General features: G+C 37.1%; 1 pseudogene; it reads left to right on the forward strand.

Moving 5' to 3' along the window:
* The first annotated feature begins 5,822 nt into the window (after positions 1-5,822).
* On the forward strand, positions 5,823-20,794 carry LOC122079123 (annotated as a pseudogene).
* Positions 20,795-21,021: the final 227 nt, after the last annotated feature.

Below are 21,021 nucleotides of genomic sequence, written 5' to 3' on the forward strand. Positions count from 1 at the left end.
CTCTCTCTCTCTCTCTCACTTTGTGGAACCCTTTTATACAAATCATGAAGCACTCCCTCTCAGTGAGAAATAGATTGTTGTCGGACATGACAATGTGTAGATCCCTACCTTTTTATTTATTTATGTATTTAATCAGTACATTGTAATTGAATATAATTACTAAAAATCAAGAAATACGATGTATAGACTTATAGGATCACAATTTACGGTGTTAATTAAAACTTATATATTACTTAAAATTACTTTTATATATTAATAAATGATAAGAAACTTTTAACCAAAAATTGATAAGAGATCTCCAAACCGACTAGACTGATAGCTTATAACCATTTGATGAGAATTGAATCCATCTATTAAAGCTTCGATTCCAAAAGAATTAAATGATTAGATAGAGGCTCATTCGCATATAAATGCATCAGAGGTTCTAAAATTTATTAATATGAGATTACTCCAACATGTGTGACCCCAAGAATTATTTGGGTGGCCGTACATAGATATATAATTAATAATGAGATTGCAAACTTTGATACCAAATTGATGTGTTTAACTCAGGAAAAAAAAAAAAAAAAAAACTAAAACTAAATTTTTGTATCTTTTCTTTAAATAAAAGAAGCAAGACTTTATTAAATGTATGAATAAAAGGAGTTCAGGAAATTAGTTATTCAACCAATGGAATTAGTTTGTTTCCTTCTACTAAATAGGGCTAATCTATAAGCGGGGAATATCAAATGTCTAGATTTCTTTGTTACAACAAACTTAGAAAAGTGCTTAAAGAGGCAAATGATATCTGTAAGAAGGTGGAAGATCTCCCAAGGCCATAACATTCCTTCCTTTTATAGTAACCAATCCCTCATTTCTTGAGAATCCGTCTAGACCTCTATGAGGACACTCCATCCTAATTCTAATGCTTTGTCAAGCCCTTGCTTGATTCATCTTGCTTTTGTTTCTCGAGCATTTCTTGCATATTCATAATTTGCAAAGGAAGATTTGAATGTTTTGTTAGAAATTAGAAGTGCACCCCAATTAGCTTCTTTGATCGAGGAGTTTAAGCTCCCGTCAATAATGATAGCAAAGCTATTATTGGTTGAAAAATTAAGGTAGTAAGATAGTGGTGGTGGTTGTTCAATGATTTTTTTACGGGTGTCATATGACAGAGTTGGGTTGGGTGGGTAGGGATTGAGCTTAGCTTCCCATTGTTGAATGTTGGATAGTAGGGTTTATTACGTGGACTTATTGAGAGAAGTCCTGGATGGCGCCACTTGCCTCCTTGCCTCCCAATTTGAGATTGAGACAATATCTCTCCTACCTATTTGAGAGGATTGAGATTGAAAAGATTGAGACAATATTTTTTCTACCTATTTGAGATCGATGCAATCTCTCCCTTTCCATTTCATAGTTTTCTTGTTGTGTATAAATAACTATCTTTCCTTAGGTTTTTATCTTTATCCCTCAATCAAAGGGATCTTTTGGTTATAACCTCATGTATATAAACCCATGTACAGTGAATGAGAAATTACCAAGAACTTTCACTCAAGCCTTCTAGTTTTTTCGATGAGGATAAACGAGTGTAAGAGATAAAATTATGAAGGGGACAGGGGGAGGTACCTGTCGAAGATCGCATGATGGGGAGGGAGCATGATGTAGAGACCGAGTCACATACATAGTCCTTAAGACGAGTGGGGATACAATGGATGCAACTAGAGTGCTACAGAGGGAGTGGAGGAGGTGGTGGAGGGCGCGATGATGGGAAGGAGTGGGTGGAGGATGTTGGGGTTGGATGGAGAGAGGGAGCAGTAGAAGGCTGGCGAGAAGGGGAGGGAGATGAGTCAATGATGGGTAGGGGTAAAACCAAATGAGGAGGGGTAGGAGGGATGGTAAAAAAGGAAAGGTGTGTTCATGAAAGGTAACATCATAGGATACAAACACGTGATGGTTTGTCAGATCATACACCCTATACCCCTTTTAGGAAAAAGGATACCTAAGAATGATACAATGAATTGCCCGAGGGTCGAATTTATGTCGGCTAGGGGAGTGATTATGGGCATAGTAGAAAGACCCAAAAACCCGAAGATTGGTATAAGAGGGAATTTTGAGGAAAAGAACCTCATGAGGGGACTTACCTTAGAGATTGGGGGTAGACAGCCTATTGATGAGGTAGACAGCGGTTAAGACACAATCACCCCAAAATCAAATGGGGAGGTGAGCTTGGAAACGCAACACACAAGCAACCTCCAATAGGTGATGGTGCTTACGTTCAACCACCCCATTCTGTTGAGGGTTGCCAACGCAAAAATGCTGATGGAAGATGCCATTAGATGAGTAAAATTGGACTATTGGTTTTCTCCCATTTTGCTTTCATTATTGCTTTATCTTCTAACCATGAACCCCGCAGTTTCATAGAGGCAGTCAAATATCCTCACTGACGTAGTGCCATGGAAGTTGAAATTCTTGCTCTGGAACAGAATAATGCTTGGTCTTTGCAGTCTCTTCCTGTAGGTAAATGTCAAATTGGGTGCAAATGGGTTTACAAGGTCAAGAACCTCGCTGATGGTAGTATTGAGCGCTACAAAGCACGCCTTGATGCCAAGGGCTACACACAATAGGAGGGCTTAGATTATACTGACACTTTTACACCCGTGGCTAAAATGGTCACCGTTCGCAGTCTCCTTGCTATCATTGCCATTCATGGTTGGCATCTCTATCAGTTGGATGTTAACAACACTTTTCTTCATGGTGATCTCCATGAAGAGGTCTATATGCAACTTTCTCCAAGTTATTCGAAACTAGGGGAGACACGGTTCTGCAAACTACAGAAGTCTCTATATGGTCTCAAGCAGGCGTCCTGTAATTGGTTTGCCACCTTAACTCTGTCTCTTCTGGACGCGGGTTTTAAGCAGTCCCTGGCCTACTACTCTCGCTTTGTGCAATCCACTACCACTAGCTATACTGCAATTCTAGTTTACATGGATGATATTATCGTTGCTGGGAACAATAAATCTACCCTTTAGCGGGTCATCATTTTTTTGTAAAATTGTTTTCATTTGAAGGATTTGGGACAACTCAAATACTTTCTTGGCAAAGAGGTTGCCCGCAGCCCCACAAGGATTTCCATGTCAACACAAGTACACGTTGGACATCCTCTCTGAATCTGGCGTGCTTGCCTCAAAGCCTGTCACCTTCCCTATGGAGCAGAATCTCATATTAGATCCGGATACCAGCCCCGCTCTAGATGATCCATCAGTTTATCAGTGTCTCATTGGCCGTTTAATTTATCTCACCATTACACGCCTTGATATTGACTATTTTGTGTCTACCTTAAGTCAGTTCATCGAACAACCACGACAACCCCATACGGATGCTGCTATACATGTTTTGCATTATCTTAAGTCCAATCCAGGTGTTGGTATTCTATTCTCTAATAAGAGCTCCCTTAACCTTACGGCATTCTTTAATCTAACTGGGCTGCCTGCCCTACTACTCATCACTATGTCACTGGCTATATCACCTTCTTAGGTTATAGCCCCATATCTTGGAAATCAAAGAAGCAGAATACGGTTTCCCATTCCTCGGTCAATGCTAGATATCGCTCTATGGCGACTGTCACTTGCGAGCTTGTCTAGTTACGTACATTTCTCCTTGATCTTGGTGTCCCACAGATATGCCCCATGCGCATTTATTGTGATAGCCAAGTTGCCTTACACATTGATGCAAACCACATATTTCATGAGAGTACTAAGCATATTGACATTGACTGTCATGTTGTTTATAAACGCCTCCAATTTGGTTGCCTCTCAATAGCACACGTTCCCTCACACCTACAGTTGGCTGATCTATTTACTAAGCCCCTCAGGCAAGACACCTTTCAGTTTCTCCTTTCCAACTTGGGAATTTTTGACATACACACTCCAACTTTAAGGGGAGCATTACGTGGACTTATTGAGAGAAGTCTTGGCTGGCGCCACTTGCCTCCTGGCCTCCTTGCCTCCGAATTTGAGATTGAGATAATATCTCTCCTACCTATTTAAGAAGATTAACACAATATCTCTCCTACGTATTTGAGAGGATTGAGATTGAGAAGATTGAGACAATATTTCTCCTACCTATTTGAGATCGATACAATCTCTCTCTTTTCATTTCTTAGTTTCCTTATTGTGTACAAACAACTATTTTTCCTTAGTTTTGTATCTCTATCCCTCAATCAAAGGGATATTTGGTTATAAACTCATATATATAAACCCATGTATTGTGAATGAGAAATTATTAAGAATTTCACTTAAGCCTTCTAGTTTTTTCAGGGTTGATGGGTTTAATTTATTATTATGGATAAGCTTGTATTACAGACTTGCCAAATGAAATACAAGGGAATGGAACAGATGAATAGTATTCTAAATATTAACATTGATTTCATTATCAACTCTTCAATGAATCATACTTGATCCAGTTCTGAGAGGAGTTGCCACCAAGTTTTAATATCAAGGCTTGGTTATGAGTAGAACTTAATTGAAGACCCAAACCACCATCCCACATTACAAATTCTTTTTCAAGAAACTGGTCTGGAGGTCTTATGAAGTGTCTCTGCTAGTTTTTCGTACCAGAAAGAGGAACTAATGGAGTCTGAGAGCATGAAAGATTGATTTTGAGAAGAGAAAAGTGGACATTTTGGAGGTAAGATGGCATTGAAAAGGCATATTGAATAAGTATAGAATGACCAATTTGAGATTGTCGGGTTTTATGGGCTACACTAATGTGGGTGATCTGTTTGGTCTATAGTGGTTCGATCCACTTAGAGGGATATGCCTAAATCACCTATTGTGGGAGTAGTTAGAGTTGGGTGGACTGCTATAAGTAGTCTCTATGGTCCCTGCAGTCACACAACTTGAGAACACAGTTTCCTCACAGAGCTGTGGAGAAATCTTTGTGGGAGACTGCAGAAGATCTTAGAGGGCTAGTTTGTTTGTGACTTAAAGTAGTTTTTGGTCCCTGCAGTCACAAAACGTGAGAACACAGCTTCCTTATAGAGCTATGGGAGAAATCCTTGTGGGAAACTATAGAAGACCCTAGAGGGCTAGTTTGTTTGTGACTTTGTTCGTGAGTCCAATTTTCAAGTGTGAACAACCTAAAAGTTTGTGGAAGTTTTCCAAACCACAGTATGGGTATGCTTTTAGTCCCTAAAAGTCTCCCTATTTCTTTTTCATTGCATATTATAATTATGTTTAAATAGTGTACGCTCTAAGGTCTGTGAAGGGAAGATTCTTCGATAATATTTTCCTTACAAGTGCTATCAGAGCCACCCATCATAGACTTGGAACCTTTAAAAACCAAGAAATCAAAATTTTTTTAGGTTAAAAATACATCATTTGTTTAATAAAAAGAAAAAAAAGTAAAAAGTTGCTTCCATAGCTGAATCCATGGTTGCAACTATCGATGTTTTATGTTTTCTATGCAGAGGACATATCCCCAGACCCCTTATCTGTTTTGAAGAAATCACGTATAATCATAGTGATATCCTCTTTTCAATATTTCTCATTAAAAACCCCAAAACCTATTTGTAGGGAATACAAAGCTTGAAAACCCAGATACCAAGGAAGATCTTTCATATCCACAATGATACAAACCATCGAGGATGGTCAAGAGCCACAGCAGAATGTGGAGGAAACAAAACCCTTTTCATATCCCCAGACCCCTTATCTGTTTTGAAGAAATCACGTATAATCATAGTGATATCCTCTTTTCAATATTTCTCATTAAAAACCCCAAAACCTATTTGTAGGGAATACAAAGCTTGAAAACCCAGATACCAAGGAAGATCTTTCATATCCACAATGATACAAACCATCGAGGATGGTCAAGAGCCACAGCAGAATGTGGAGGAAACAAAACCCTTTTCAATCAAACAGGCCTTTGATACCAAGGCAGTTCCACCATGGAAGGAGCAGTTGACCATCTGGGCCTTCGTGGTTAGCTTCGTTTTGAGTGTTTAGTTCAGCATCATTGTTGTGAAGCTTAACTTCACCACTGGGATCATATCTTCCCTCAATGTCGGTGCTAGGTTTTTTGGGTTCATCTTCATTAAGACATGGAATAAGTTATTGGAGAAATATAGGTTGCTCAAGCACACTTTTATCAGGAAAGAGAATATCGTCATTTAAAATTGTGTCATTGCTTCCTCCGGTATTTCCTTTAGCGGTGGTTTTGAGAGTTACATCTTTGCAATGAGGAACGCTATTACTAAACAATCAAAAGAAATCAACAAAGAACGAAACATTAAGAACCCATCTTTGGGATGGATAATTGGGTTTCTCTTTGTTGTTAGTTTCCTTGGTCTCTTCTCTGTGGTTTCTCTTTCAGAAGATTATGGTCATAGACTATAAACTGGTCTATCTGAGTGGTACTCCAACTACACAGCTTATCAACAACTTTCACACTCAAGGAGCAAAATTAGCTAAAAAGCAAGTCAAGAAGTTCAGCAAGTTCTTCTCATTCAGTTTCTTGTGGGCATTCTTCTAATGGTTCTTTATTGGAGGGGATGGTCGTGGATTCTCAAACTTCCCTACATTCGAACTCAAAGCATTTGATAGAAGCATCTACTTCAATTTTGTTGCTACAGATGTTGGAACTGGGATGATCTGTCCTTACCTCACAAACATTTCTATTTTAGTTGGATCAATTCTCTAATGTGGTATCATGTGGCCTCTCATTGAAACTAAAAAGGGTGATTGTTATCCTGCAGATCTTCCCTCTAGCAGCTCCCAAATCTTACAAGTTTACATGGTAAACTCAACTCAATTCATCTTTATTCCAACTAAATAGAGTTAGTTACATGGATCCTATTTCTCTAATCAGTTCTATTCATAGCCATACAAGATTCCATATCTAATCTATACGTGTCCTTCCTCACCACTTCTATGGTTATTTTAGGTCTAGCTCTAACTCTTAATTGATTTTTTGATATTTTCTTCATCCATTACACACTAACTTTGTATTTGAACTACAAGTTTTCATTCCTATTGCCTTGATCCTCGAAGATGGTCTCTATAAATTATTGATAGTCATCTGTCAAACTCTCACAAAAAAACTGGAGATCATTCCATTGCTGGCACCTCTGCTCCCGTGAACCCACATCTCTCCTATGATGATGAGCGGTGAATAGATCTCTTCCTCAAAGATCAAATACCATCTTGGGTTGCATTAGGAGGAGTGTTACCATCACTGCCATCCCCACCATCACACTACCTGACATTTTTCACCTACTCAAGTGGTACTATGACTTCCTCATCTACACCTTCTCACAAATCCTAGCCTTTTGTAATACATATGGCTATTGACTCATTGATTGATTCCTAACCTCAACATATAGGAAGCTTGCCATCTTTACCTTTGGTGCATGGGCAACATTCCCTAATGGTGGAGTTCTTGTAGGTCTTACAGCTTGTGGAGTCATGATGAACATTGTCACCATAGCCTCTAATCTCATTTAGGATTTCAAGATAGGTACCTAACATTAACTTCACCTCGTTCCATGTTTGTGAGCCAGGTTATTAGTGTTGGATTTTATGGGTTAGACTAATATGGGTGATCCATTGGGCTTATGGTGGTTCGACCCACTTAGAGGGATAGGCCCAGCCCACCTATTGTGGGAGTAGTTAGGGCTGGGTGGACTACTATAAGTAGTTTCTATGGTCCCTTCATTCACATAATAGAACACAACTTTCTCACAAAGCTGTGCGAGATTGTAGAAGACCCTAGAGGTTTGTTCTTGGGACTCATCAGAGTGGCATAGTGGAAACATTGTAATAACCCATGGAGGCTTCCCAAACTACATACAAGTATGGTTATAGTCCCTAAAAGCCTCCTTATTTTCTGTTCATTGTATATGACAAATCTATTTAAATAGTGTGTTCTAAGGTCTATTAAGGGAAGATCTTTCGGTAATAATTTCCTACCAAGTGGTATCAAAGCAACCCAAACTAGACCAGTGGAAAATTTGCATAGGTGGACACTTTTGACATATTTTGTTACCCATTGTTAAATCAGTGAATTTAATCAGAACCTTGATGTATCATGGCTTGCATTCTAGCAGTAAAATGTAGTTGTGGTTTGGTATAAGATTTTAATTTTACTTGTAATTATTTTGATTGCCTATGCTTGTATACTGTGTGATGAACTTAATCCATAAATTTAAACTGCCAAGTGTAGTTGCAAGCTCTTATAGTGGAATGAATGAAAGCCACCAAAGTGGTAAAATTTAAGGTTACTGCAATGAGTCTACAATTCAAAGTTTTTGTCTTATTTCAAAGAGACACAAAATTTTCGGCATAAATTAGGTAATGCTCACTCGAAGGTGACATTATCAAAGATAAGCATAAATGTAAGTATACCATAGGCATACCTTAACCTAGAAGAGAGCTCCCGCAATCATTGTAGTTTTTGATTGGACCAGTGCATTCCAAGCCTAAAGGTTGAGAATGTAGTTACGGTTGACACTCTGGTTATGTTTGATAGTTAGTGATGTAATATTGCTTTTAATTTCATTGCTATTACATGCTTAGGATAAATACATGCTTTAATTGTATGTTGAATGGATTATTCTTCCTTGAGTTGAACCATTAAATTGGATGTCTTTAAAAGTTGCTTTAGGATATTGAGGTTTACATGTGCCTCAAGGATTTAGATTTCTATACTAAGAAAACCAAATCAAAAGTTTGGTATTATGCTTTTAAAGGAAAGAGTTTTTTCCTAAAAGATATTGAACATTAATCAATGGTAATAAGGTGGATGGGTGTTACATGACTATGACCATTGGTTATAGGTTTAATTCATGAGTTATTTTTACAATCTGATTGAATTAATTTGGATTGGTTGGGTTGGATTAGTATCGGTTTTGATCAATTCAATACCAAGTTCTCAAACACTGCCATTGTTTTTGAAAACCTGTTTATGAATATTAATTGATAAAATATTTAGTTTTCTTTAATTTTGGGCCTATGTGAACAAGTTTTGGTGTATTTGAAATATAAAAGAATTTTTGTTCCAATAAATGAATTAGTTTGATTGGTCGAATCAAGTGGGAGGATAGAATTATGGAGCTTAAGTTGTTTTATGTGGCTCAACCAGTGGGAGGATAAATTCAGTACACTAAGTTGTTAGCGGGAGGATAATTTCAGTATACTAGGTTGCTAGTGGGAGGATGTTACTTGTGATAGAATAATAGGCTGCTTTTAATGCAAAATGACTAATTTATTTTGAAACCCACTTTTAGATGTTTTAGAACTAATTTTTAAGGTTTTGCATTGGTTTGTTATTACCATGATATTAAAAAATTATTTATGACTAAAATATGCAGAAAATTCATATTCATGTCATTCTGTACTTGCATGTCATGCTTAAAACACCTTAAAATGAATAGATATACTAGAATTGAACTAGGTATGAGCTTCTGCACATGCTATGGTGCATAATACATTTCTAGGAAACTATGAAAGGATTGGGTGGAATCCACTAAAGTGGCATATCTTATTTTTTTATAGTATTTCCAAGCGCAACAAAGTTGGTGACATTTGCCCAAAGGTGATATCATCTAAGTTAAAGAAAATACATGTATAGAAGGACAGTAACCTATAGGCTCCTAAGCCCGGAGGTGATAAAAGTATTCGTATTTTCACAGTATATTTATTTGAAGAGGCTCGGTGCATTCTTAACTCAAAAGATATGAATGTAGTTACGGTTGTGACTCTTGTGTAGTTTATTTACTAGATGGACATATTACATTTTCTAACCTATTATTTGGTGTGTACATGTCATACCTGAGATTTTTTTAAAGTTATTTGATCTAGTTTTATCTCTCAGGGAACCCAAATCAGTTTCTCTTGATGATCAAAGTAAAACTGAAGGGAAATAGGAACAATTTTGCTACCATATTAAATTCTATAATGATTTTGAAGCTTAGAATGATTTTTTATCCTTAATTTTGTTTTCTGAATTTTTTATGTACAATTTTATGTTTCATTTGTTTTTATTTCATTGGTTGTGTAAGAAACACATTGTACATATATACATCTCCAATAAGGAAAACATGACAGGAATGGATGGAACCACCAAAGTGGTACATTCAATTCAATTTTATGTTTTCTTAAGATAAATGTGACATTTACCCAAAGGTGATGCCATCAAAGTTTATGGACAAATATGCAGCTAGTAACAATGCTCAATAGTCATGTTTTTGACATTAGGGATGTAAATGGATTGAATTCGGCTCGAATAGGATCCTATCTGAATTCGAATCCCTTTGATGCTCCACTATTTGAATTCGATCCCTTTATCCGATCAAATAACACTATTAAATTCAAATTCGTTTACTTAAATGGTAATCGGATATTATCTGATCCAATCTGTTTAACAAACGGATACCAAATATTCGAATCCGAGAATTCGAGCCTATACTTTGGTGAGTTTGTTTTTACCTGCAACACTGAGGAGAATCTGAGCAGACTTAAATTATTTTAATCCGACTTTGACCTGGCAAAGTAAACAAAGACAAGAAGAAAGAAGAAATTGAAGTGGATGAGTAGCAAAGTAGTTGGAAGACCAAAAGAAAGAAGAAGAAATTGAAGAGGAAGAGTGGAAAATAATAAATTTTGATCTGCTTCCAACTTCTCAATTCTCAAATCTCAATGCATAAGCAACTGTTGGAAGGAACTAATTTTTTCTTTTATCTTCTTCGTTTTTCTTGAACATAAGAGTCTGGTCTCTCTCTCTCTCTCTCTCTCACATAGGGCCTCCTTCTTTCCTCAAGTAAATGAGCCACTCTCGTTCTGCCCTCTTTAGATCTCTGTCTTTGATTTCTTATGAAAATGAAAAAGAAAAAAATCCAGAGGAAGATATAGATTTATCCAAGTTTTTTCCTTTTTTTGAAAGACATCAACTTGCAATTTCAGTAATTAGGATATCTTTGCATCGATTGATTTCTCTGACTTAGAGAGAGAGGTGGGGGAGGGAACCTAGAACTTACACTGCAACTTGAAAAACCTAATCGAATATAAAAGTAGATTACTCTGAAATTAAAAAAAATAAAAAATAAAAAGAATGATTAAACTATAACCAACCCTAGCCCAAAATTCTAATTATAGAAAAAGAGAACTATGCCAAACACAGATTCCCATTAAAGACTATAGAAGTTGTGCCATAAACATCCCATCACAAGCATAGTAGGCAACATTGAATCAATACCACTTTCCTTGAAAAACAAAAAGAAGGGACAATAAAATCCCAATTCCAATGCACCAATTGTATCATTTAAGAAAACCTGATTAGAATGGGCGATGCATAGATAAGCCTGGACAGTGCTTAAACCCCTAGAGAAAGAACAAGGTAATCAGGGGTTCAGGGTTAAACAGAAACAACAAAACCAGGGAAAAACAAGGTAGTTAACTTGATGGAACAGCAAAACAGAAGACACCCAAAAGCTTGGGGTCACCAAGTGATTAGATTGTTGAGGTCCTTTCGAGTATCTGAAGTTCAGCGCCAAGTCTTTCTGTTCAGTACTAACTTGTGCGTTTTAGGGTTTTTTTTTTTCTCCCTATGACGATGAGAAGCACTGAAGCAGTAGAGCTGGCGCCGAAGTCGCAAGGTAGCAGAGCCGGAGTGGCTTTGCCGGTTTGAGATGCGAGAACGAGAGTGAGAGACTGAGAGTCGAGAACGAGAATCGAGAGTCGAGAGTCCTAAAGCTTGAATAAGAGTGAGAGTCGAGAGTACCTATTGAGTCGTAGCGGGTTTGCCGCTTTGAGTTGGAGTCTTGGAGATGGACTGATGGCCGATAGGGAGAATGACTATGAGAGTCGAGATCTTTTAGGGTTTTTGCCTTTTTACTCAGTTGAAAATTGGAATGTTGGATTAGGTGTTAGGTTTCTTTCATCCTATGGTCTACAATAAATCCCTAAATCAAGCCTTTAGATTGGTATATATCATTCTTTAAAAAAAAAAGGGAAAAAAATTAACATATATTAGTATTTAGTATCACATATTTCTACACTGTTATTATGTAAAAAAAAATCAATATATTTACTTAATATTATAATGGAAGAAACATATACGGATATTCTTTACCACCGGATAGCTAAACGAATCGAATAATAATCGACTGGAAACTAGAATTATCATATTCATATCCGCTTAGTTTTCGGACGGATTCGGATAGTTTCCGGATATGCATTTTTCGAATACGGATACCCTTAAATGAATTCAAACCCAGATCGAATATGGATTTTCGACTATCCATTTACATATGCTTGTTAAGTGGGAGTTTTATGATCTCATTTAATCAAAGATATCATAGTGGTAATAACCAAAGTTTAAAGGTGGCATTTACCATAGTCCATAGGCGGTACTTACTACAGTTTATTGGTAGTGCTTAGCCAAAGTAATTGGCTGTAAGCAAAAGTAACTAACGGTAAGTCAAGGTAATTGACTGTATTCAGTCAAAGTTCATGGTAATAAGCGGTATTTAGCCAAAGGTAATGGTAAATGGTAGTATTTTATTGAAGTTTAAGATTTATGGCATATTTAGCCTAAATCCAAATAAGTGGTGGTTTACCACAGGTGGTTTGTCAAAGTAAAGGTATTAACCTCGGGTTATGGTGGTTTGCTAAGATATTGGTTAATATCAAAGTTTCTACCTATGAGGTAATTCAAAGTAGGCTGATCTCTCATCAGGGAAAGGACCTATATGGAAACACATTTATGTGATCACATGTATACAACACAGTTTCCTTGTCTTTATCTCATGTGATTTGGATAGTGAGTTTCTTGTGTTTGTGATAGTATGTAGATGCATTTCCTATATTGAGGGGTGTATTCTACTATTGTTCAATATGAAGGGTAAGTTGTTTAAATCAAAGTTTCATGTGGGGGTTTTAGCTATGGGTATCTATGACTAGAATTCAATGGAAAGATACTGTATTAGTGTTGCCCAAGTGAGAGAATGTTGGGTTATGTAGGCTACACTAATGTGGGTGATCTATTGGACGCATGGTGGTTCGGCCCACTTAGAGGGATAGGCTCAACCCACCTATTGTGGGAGTAGTTAGGGTTGGGTGGACTACTTTAAGTAGTATTTATAGTCCCTACAGTCACATAATGTTAGAACACAGTTTCCTCATAGAGCTATGGGAGAAATCCCTGTGGGAGACTACAGAAGACCCTAGAGGGCTAATTTGTGTGACTTTGTTCGTGGGACCAATTTTTCAGTGGGAGCAACCTGAAAGCTTGTGGTGGCTTCCCAAACCACATTACGGGTATGCTTTTAGTCCCTAAAAGCCTCCCTATTTCCTGTTCATTGATTGTTACAACTCTGTTTAAATATTATGTGTTCTAAGGTCTATGAAGGAAAGATCATTCGATAATAATTTCCTAACAGAGATAAGAGCCTCTTTTCCAATCAGTTAATCTTGATTATATGGATTAAAGGGGGAAGTGTTTGGTGCTTAGATCTAAGTAAGAAAAGAAGAGATCCTAAGTGCTTAGATAAATCATTCATTTCCTTGCCTCCTAGGAGACAGTTGATGGATTGCTTGACATGTGATGATGAGTTGCTAATAAAGAATATCTCACTCTTGGAGAAATTGATTTGTTGGCCTCAGGGTTTTCAAAGAGATGGAGGACTGAGAGCAAGGTTTCAACATCACTCAAGGTTACACGGCAGATGAGTAAGATATCATGGGTAAAGAAAAGATGTGTGACTTCTTGGGTTTTTCTGAAAATTTTAATTCCTTTGAAACAGTTGAGGTTATAGTAGGCTTGGAGTAGATGAGATAGACATTCCACAATGACAAGAAAAATGTCAGGGCTCATGGAACACCCTTGTCTGAAATATAGAGTTGGCGAGATTTTTGCATCCAAAATATTTTCTTTGCCTTCAAGAGTCAGAATATTTGATTATTCAAGTCATTAAGTTGATCCAGAATGTTCTCATTTGGTTAAAGAGATTTCAAATGATGGTAAAGATTAAGTAGGTGAGATCTAAGGGACTGGATATTCCCAAAGGTTTTTTGCACGGTCATTTATATGTCACACAATGCCAAGAAGCTATCCCCCTACATGTCTCATATCACAAGACACTAAAAACTTTGTAACATTTTTGCCTTTCATTGCAATGCATGTGATCTCTTTCCCTTTGTATTAACAGTGTCAACGCATTCTATTTCAGTGAATTTTTCCTGTTTGTGTGGCTCCTGCACTAGAGTGGGGGTCAATGAGCGCAAATAGTGGCATCACTATGTGTGAAATTTTATATTTCGCCGGGTGGTGGGTACTATGCCACTTCACAATTTCATATAAAGGACATATGGGCATGGAAAATATTGCCACCAAACTATTACATCGAAATAAATTATACAAAGGATCTTGATCATTGATTGGATGCAAGTTCACGTTCATAAAATCTTATAAAATATGATTATTAATGAATAATAATATTTTGGGAAAAAATAACATTACTTGGTCGCGTGGTTCTTGCTCTCAGACTCAAGAGCCCATGAAATTACCACTCCGTCCCCATAAAATTAAGAAATATCCCATCCATATTGATACTCCAACACACACTCTCATTGGCTCATGCACTGGTGTAGGAGCCATGTGACTAAGTGGTTTTTTTCTCTTTCCTTAGTATTTTTAATTCTTTTATAAATTATTTAAGAAACATGCCACCAAGCTCAAAATTTTGTCTAATTACAATCACATATCTCTCTCAATATATTCACCCTATTAAGGAAGTGAATTCTCTATTTAACATCTATTCCATTCACTGGCAAACATTATGAATCCAACATACATCCCAAAACCTCCTTACCACCATTGCATTTGCCGCTGCTCCCATCGATTCATGACTAAGCAGCACTTGTAGGCCCTGCTCAACTCTTTTGTAAATAACCATTGTGGACCCTACCTAACTTGGCCCTTCCTTTCGGTTCCATGAAGGAAGAACAAGACGACCATGGAGACGACCATAGATAAAGAGAAATATGTTTTTAAGATTGAATTAACAAATAAATTCTTATTCTTGAAAATTTTTAATTAATCCAACAAAAAGGCAGTTTTGTTGCTTATTTTAAGAAATCTTTCGGCTTATATTCCTACTAATGTAATTTCCATTATTGATGGACAAATATTCTTATCTGCGCTGATCTATTTAATGCTGGAATTCGGTCTGCTATTAATGTGAGTATTTTCGTTTCCAGAGTAGGATCTGTAGCTCAAATTAAAGCCATGAAACAAGTAGCTGGAAAATTAAAATTGGAACTAGCTCAATTTGTAGAGTTAGAAACCTTTGCACAATTCGCTTCTGATCTTGATAAAGTTACTCAGAATCAATTGGCAAGAGGTCAACGATTGCGTGAATTGCTCAAACAATCCCAATCAGCCCTCTCACGGTGGAAGAACAAATAGTTACTATTCATACTGGAACGAAATGGTATCTAGATTCGTTAGAAATGGAACAAGTAAAGAAATTTCTCATTCAGTTACGTACCTACTTAAAACCAATAAACCTCAGTTCCAAGAAATCATATCTTCTACTAAGACATTCACCGAGGAAGCGAAAACTCTTTTGAAGGAAGCTATTTAGGAACATATGGAACAAATTGAAATAAAATCCAACTAAAGGGTGCCTTAGTGCTAGGTACTCACAACCCTTCCTTATGTGCCAATTTGATATCAATTTAACCTTGCCAAAGGGCAAACTAAAAATAAAGCAGAAGGAAAATGTAAGAAAAAATATTTTGGAAATTCTAAACCATAAAAGATGCAAAGCTAAATATTCAATAAAAGGTGAGTGAGCAATTCTAGTAGGAACCTAGGGTAAATATGAAGTGGGAACCCCTATTTCGAGAAATTTTTTTGATAGCAAATAGTGATTGTTATTTTGTAAAACTGATATTTGGTACCACTTTTGGAAATGGTCTAGCATCTTTCATTGCAGATCGCAAGTGACTTAAATTGTTACTTTTGTATATAATTGTTAGTACTGAGCTAGAGTATTATACCCTACATAGTATCACCCCTAAATAGATAAATAATAATAATAAAAATAAAATTGCATTTCACTAGAGTGTCTGCATAGTGTCACTTATTCCATTTGTTTCTAAATAACCTTACAATCCATGGATGGGCTTCTCGCTCATTGGTTCAATTATTCTATCCCGAGTCTACATCCTCTGTAGTGAGTGGTGAGGTGCGATGAGCATTAGACTGTTGAGAGCATATGGACACATGCCCCAAGAATTTCCAACCACTCGATGTTCATTGCACCAATGCAGCAGTTGTAGACGATTTTCACACATCTTGATATAATAGTAGTAGATTAATGTTAGTAAAAGGTGTGGCCCAATGAAATCCCTTGCTGACCCCTTGTAGTATTGTTTTGACCCTTTTTGGATCCCTTGTTTGACCCTTTTGGGTCCTATGGAACCTAGTGTGGATCCTTACAAAACAAAATAAAAATTGTAGTGCAAGGAGTGCAGTGCCCCTAGACTCGCATTGTTTTTGCTTTTACAAAAGAAAATACATGGCGGCGTACGTCCATGCATGGGTAATTCCTATGTTCCCAACCATAACTTTTGAACCTCTTTTATCAGTGAAAAAGCATTGGCCATTACTCATTTACAGCTGATGGTTAGCTTTAATTACACCAATAGCAACTTGATAATTTCTTTTTCAAAAAGAGATAAGAGTGAGAGTGACCAGTAGCAACACGTGGTATTGCTAAATATATGGCCGACAGTACTTGATCCTCACCCACAACTTTATTACCTAAATCTCCCGAAAGAAACCGAGAAAGTCCAAAGAAATTAAAGACGTACAAAGCATTTGTCAATGGCCAACTGGGCGTGCATGCTCTTCATTCATCATGCAAGGCATAAGTATTCAGCTTCTGAAAGACTATTGACAATATAAATTTACTTAAATGCCATCATAGACTAATTGGGATTTTGGACTTGATGGAGAATTACAATTTTTTTTTTTAAATGAATTCTATGTGAGAGCGTAGTGAAGGCTAACGTTTGCTAGAGTCTCTCTCTCCTCAATAAAATATCATATCTATCAGGTAGATTAAAAAAAAAAAGATGGTGTGAAAACGAATGTTATAACCTTTTTCTCCTTTAATAGCAAAATAAAATCTTATCTCACTTAAGATATAAATAATTTTATCAAATCTTATAAATGTATGTACATTATTTGTTTTTTTATTTTCCCAATCTTCTAATCATTTAATCATTTAGGATTGCATTTTCAAAAGGGGGTGGAGGGAGTGTTGTCGGTTGGTTGTGCATTAAAAATGTGATATTACTTTTAATTTGGTTGGATTTGAAGTTTGTCCATAGTCAATATAGTAAATTTAATACACAACCAATTCCACCGACAAACTCTTGTATCCAAAAGTAAATAAATAAATAAATAAAAGAACTCCACCAACCAACTCCACCGAGAGATTCGCATGTAGCCACTTAGCAGACAGCCCTCGTGTATTTAATGTGCTTCCGTAAGTTTGGTGATGTAGGATGTCTGACGCTCTCGTATTTATGACTGACGACAACACTTAAAAGTTGGCATCACATGATTCCCCGGGAATTGGATAAGATAACTTTAGCTTGCATCTCAATAACAATAATAATAATAGTAAAAAAATAAAAAAAATATATATATATATATATATTATTATTATTATTATTATAATTTTGGAGAAAGAACGTACCATTCTGATTTTGTCTACATCAGCGCAATGCCAATGGATCCAGGACTATTTTCAGCATACAGGGTGAAGGGGTAGCGTGGTCATTTTATTCCTATGTGTCTGAGCATAGAAAACATCAGCCAAATATGATTTTTTTTTCCTATTTTATTTTTTGGTTTGAATTGAGTTTCCCCACACCCACTTCACTATTCCCATTAAATGTGGGGTGTGAGATGCACGTGGGGTATCGGAAGAGTATTTTGGGAAGACACTAAAACTCTATAGTTATTTATACATCTTAGGATAGAGTGGTGAACTTCTTTGTCTCGTGAAGGAAAACTCTTTTTTTTTTTAATTTTTTTATTAAAAATAAAATAAATAAAAAGAAAGAGATTGTCCTGAGTACGTACGTAAGGGCATTAACATGGATGAAAATTTTGATTTCATAGGGGATGGGTGGTAATTTTGGGCACTCTTCGCTCTTAACGTAAGAGTCACATGATTGGATAATATTCTTTTTCCTTAAATAAAAGTAGGGATTGAATTATCTCTCTCACCATGTAGCTTACTTGAGAACTTCCCTGTGGTTATCAATCTCCTATCACAATAGGGGGTAAAGATATACTATTTCATAGGAGGGAGGAGAGAGATAGGCACATGGAGTCAAGGTGGCGCAAATTTACCCTGACAAATTCTTTTCCCATCAAATTATTAAAAAAAAAAAAAAGAAAGAAAGAAAGAAAGAAAGAAAGAAAGAGCATTCATAGTGCTTTCCTAGATGGATGATGAACTAGGCCTGCAACTTCTCGAGATTTTCTTAAGAAAAAATGGATTATAGTAGTTAATAAAACAGCTAATATCTTAGAGCACAGTTCCATGGCCATGTTACTTTGCCAAAAAAATTCCATACAAAATAATGATTGAATGGCCTGTGGTAGGCAAAGCAGTGGAATTGAGAAATGTTAAAGTATCACTATCCAAAGGAGAGAAGGGAAGAGATGGGGAAGGAGTTGGAAAAAATTGGAGATCTATTGGCCACATTTTTGTAAAACAGTAACCGGATTTGAAGAAAACTTCTTCAAAGTACTTGGTTTTTATGAAGCCAATTAAAATAAAGACTAATTGCATCAATAATGAACAATAAATAGGATCACAAGTGATTTTAAAGATAAAAATAGATTTAAAAGGGAATCACTATTACGGGTCCGTTTGATTTTTTTTTCATAAACGTGTTTTTCCATTTTTTTTTTTACGGAAAAACACCCCAAAAATTGGTTGATTTTTCTGTTTCGTTTCACTTGTTTTTCGAACTATAAATAGAAATGTATGCATATTTCTGTGTCTGGAAACAGGAAAGGAGAAATAAGTCAAACACATTTTTTTGTTTCTAGAAACAAGTGGAAGGGGTAAAAATTGTGAAACCTAATACTTCACTTGACTTACCCCAACCACAATCCATTGTTGAAACAACTCACTATCCAAAAACAGTGACTCCAACTTGGTCGTGCGAAGCTCATAATTCTGGACTGCCTTCATCCTTCTGAAGCTCATCTCCACGAAGCATACTTGCACTCCAATGTCGTGCCTTCACTTGTGTCTTGAACCTGACTACACTGTTGAAAGCGTTTCGGAAAACAGAAAAGCAAACACCTTTTTGCAATTCCAAAAATCGTTTATTATCATAGAAATGGAAAAAAAAAATCATTTCTATTTTTTCTAAACACATAAGCAACAGAAATAAAATCAATCGGGACCTAAGTATCTCAATTCTGAAACCGAAAACCCTCTGCGACTTAATTTTTTTTTTTTACAAGAAAATAAAATATGCCAATCAGCTTCTGATTAATTTTTGCAGAAAGCAAAGAGATAAATTTCATGTATCTACTAATTCGAAAGTCTAGCATTAGTTGGATACTTGGATGTGTAGCATTCACAAAAACATCCACCATGGGCTAGCAGCCATCCTGGGACCAGATAAGGAATTAAGACCTAAATCCTTAACCAAGAAAGATGCTGCAGATTTTGTGGTTAAGATACCATACTTAGTGAGAGGACAAATTCGTCGAACATAGAGCGAGAAATCTTAATAATAAAAGAAGCTACATGATATATGCTTATTGACCAGTCAATGGTCAGGTGGTCGAACGGTCATAATATACCATATACGCTCTTTGACCGGTTAATGATCATGTGGTCGAGCACCCTAGTATTAAATGATTCGAGCTAGAGTCCTCAACCTCCCAAAGCCCCACGACTTGTTGATCTACTCCTAAGAGAGTTTCCCACTTGATTATCACTCAGGACGGCTAACCAGGGTCAGGCGGTTTCTTAACCCTGAGTTATTAAAACTATAGTCAGATAAGGGTTACTTGATTCCCAAGTTACCTAACCAAGGTCGGCCTTGGTCAAGTTAACTGTTAGAGGATCTAACCATGGTCAGGTCGGCCGTTGGGAATGGTTAACTCAAGTTGAGTTAACCGTTATGGCTCCGGACAGATCAACACCCACGCAAGTCAGTCTGGCTTATAAGGAGAAGGCACGCAGACGCTTGGGAGAGCTTCTGGACCAATCGAGAAGGTTCACATATTCTATATAAGGAGTGCCTAGCCATCCCTACAGGTAAGACTCTCAATCAACTAAAATCTAGAAATGGAATGAATTCCTTTGGATCTGACTTAAGCATCGAAGCCTGGCCTTGGAGTCCCCTCCGGGTCGGCTTCTAATCTGTGTTGTGCAGGTTCGTACGATTTGGAACCGAGCAACAACAGTGGCACCGTCCGTGGGAAACTTACTATAAGCCATCCCAGTATTTTCAATATGATTGGAGGGAGAATGACGAAAGCTACCAGAACATATTCAAAGAAGGGAGGACAACCATCAAGTTCTCGGCCACCGGAGAATCACCAAGAGGAAGTTGCAGAAGAAATTGAGCAAGATCCTGCCGTTGATGACATAGCCAATGAATCAGTACCGATCGGCTCAAGGCCTGAGCCAGTCCCACAACCTCCAATAACAGTGGAGCAATTCAATAATTTGCAAGATCAAGTGCAGAACCTGGCAGCCTTGATCTAAGAAGCCTCCTGGAACTTTGTCAGGCCTCCACAGAGGGATGTTCCCGGCTGCCGTGACCGTAAGAAGGATGAACGAAGGAGAGCTGCAGCTAGCTAGTCAATCTCGACAGAAGAAAGCTTGAGATGGAATAGCCATTCCAGTTACTCCGGGAGAAATGAAGGAGCCCAGGCTCCCTGGCAAGGGAGAGAATAAGGACCGAACCATGGCAGTTACATGAAGAGGAGTGG

The sequence above is a fragment of the Macadamia integrifolia genome, chromosome 1 (genome assembly GCF_013358625.1).
Source record: "Macadamia integrifolia cultivar HAES 741 chromosome 1, SCU_Mint_v3, whole genome shotgun sequence".
In the NCBI taxonomy this organism is placed as follows: Eukaryota; Viridiplantae; Streptophyta; class Magnoliopsida; order Proteales; family Proteaceae; genus Macadamia; species Macadamia integrifolia.